We start from the raw sequence: 2,378 nt of genomic DNA, 5'->3' as shown, positions 1-2,378 counted from the left end.
TAAGTATCAATAATATCTTCAACATTATTTTCATTTGTCATATCATTGGAACATGAGTAGACTATTCTAACTCATTTACAATAGTGATGTAGGCCAAAACTCTTTCTCTATGCTTAGGAATTGTGAGGAGTTGTTCTATTGGCAGTAAGATTCTAATCTAGCTTATGACCTAGTCTAAATCAATAGGTTTATGGTTGCAAGGGATGCATCACATGGGATAGTAATTTCATTTCAATTAAGAATGGAAGGTATGACTTAGACCACAAAAATTAAAATCCCTACATATTAGTTATCGCTTATTTTAGTATCTCTGCCTTGTCCTTTTAGTGGTTGGGACTAAACTTCTTATGCTTTATCATTTAGGTTTGTCTCTTCTAGAATATTTGTAGTACTTGATAGTGTGATATGTTCACAAGTCTTGTGCATATGTTTCTTCTTCATTACTTATTAATCAAAGATTATATCTATGTGATAGACATACTTAATGATCCATAACCAAAACTACAATGACCTACATAGAATAAAGGAGCAATTATTACAAAGCCTTTGTAACACATTAGACATTTTCACTCACCATCAAACCCTCATTACATTGACGCTAGCAAATGTAACAAGAGAAAACATATAACTGTGATTACATATATTCCTAAATCATTGCAAACAATCATGGAGGCATACCATTGCCTAGGAATATGCATTACAACTCTTTCTCATCTTTACTAGGCATATCCTTTCATTTGCAGATCAAACGCTCAATGTTTGAAGCCTTCGAACAACCTAGAAATTATACTTGACCAAAAAATTGGCAAATGCAAAAAACTTAAATTTTTAACAAACTTTCAAACTTTGAGTTTCAAAAATGTCAAAGGAATGCTATTGAGGAATGGGAAACTTTAAAACTCCAACAAACCAACACTTAGAACGAAATTTCAACAAGGAATTAAGCAAGTTGCCAAAATCTATAGAGAAAATATATAAAGTGTGGATACCCCCAAAAGTCTAAAAGATGAACAAACACACATAATGCTAGAAACAACCCAAACTTAAATTTTTTTATGGATTTTTACATCTTTCAACACAAAAAGATAAATTAGTTATAAACAATAGATCAAGTATTACTAAGACACAAAATGAAAAGAATTCAAACAAAAATGACACTACAAATTTAAGTATCAACACGCTTATTCCATTCAAATCACAAATCGAATTAAAAATATATATTTTGAAAATAATCTCTTAACATCTTTTACTTGAAATTTTTTAATTTATTTTTTATGCAAAGCCAAAAAAGTTTATATTTAAAGAAAAAAGTTCTAAAATTACAAAAAGTTTATCAGTTTGCCTGCCCTTCTAGACCCGCCTTAGCAGGAGTAACCCAAAATGACAATTTCCTGATTAGAACTATTATCAACCCACAAAAAACAGAAGAGCTCGTCAGAAACATCCTACTACACCCATAGTCTGGAAATATCAGCATTGCATCTCGATGCATAATTTAAAAAGCTTATCAAAAATCGAAGTCTGAAAACAAATTCATATATTTTTCTTGTATCAAATACTACTCCTAGGCTGAAAACCCAGGGTGGGTGCTGGACTGTGCTAAACCACAACTTCTACGACCACGACCGCGCACACTATTTAATTGAATAATACTAATTTCTAAATTAGTTTGATTATTAGATATCCAGCTATTTGCTTTAAATAAATTGTAGTGGAAGCTTATATTTTTATTACAACCTAGAAATATATTCTAATCAGTTAGAAAGTGAGGCATTTTATTATGACGAAACCCAACACTAGTCCCATTAATTGGTAGGTGTGCTGCAGCTTAATCAAGATGTCCACATTAAACATGCTCTAGTGTTTTGTGATCATTCTTTGCTTCATTTTTAAATGTCAGTTAGTATGGAAGGTCGGGACCATGTTTTACTACTTGCTTTCAGTTTTTAGTTGCTGAAGATATCCTCTGTTTTGTATGAAGCCACGTTTCCTTTATCCACTCTGATTCCAAAACTACGAATACATATAATTCTACACTGATTTGTCGTATGCTTAGATGATTACCATTTTTTTCACGCAGAGAATTCGAATTTGGACCTCTTAAATTTATCGGTAATTACCGATCTCTTAACTCCATATATGAATCGGTATATACCCAAGGAGTGGAGAGTAAAGAAATATACCTTATTAACTACTTTCGGCTGATTCAAGATGAACTCCTAATACTACTAATAGTTACAGCATTCCTATCAGCTGTCTATTACTAATCATTTTACATAAATGAAAACATGCATTCAATTAATCAATGAAAGACACTTGCAAGCACAGCATAATCTCACTTCAAACTAACCATAATACCATTGGGAATACATTGGGAA

Source organism: Cryptomeria japonica, chromosome 7 (assembly GCF_030272615.1).
Source record: "Cryptomeria japonica chromosome 7, Sugi_1.0, whole genome shotgun sequence".
NCBI classification, from domain to species: domain Eukaryota; kingdom Viridiplantae; phylum Streptophyta; class Pinopsida; order Cupressales; family Cupressaceae; genus Cryptomeria; species Cryptomeria japonica.
The sequence above is the reverse complement of the archived record's forward strand: the minus strand, read 5'-3'. Positions refer to the sequence as shown.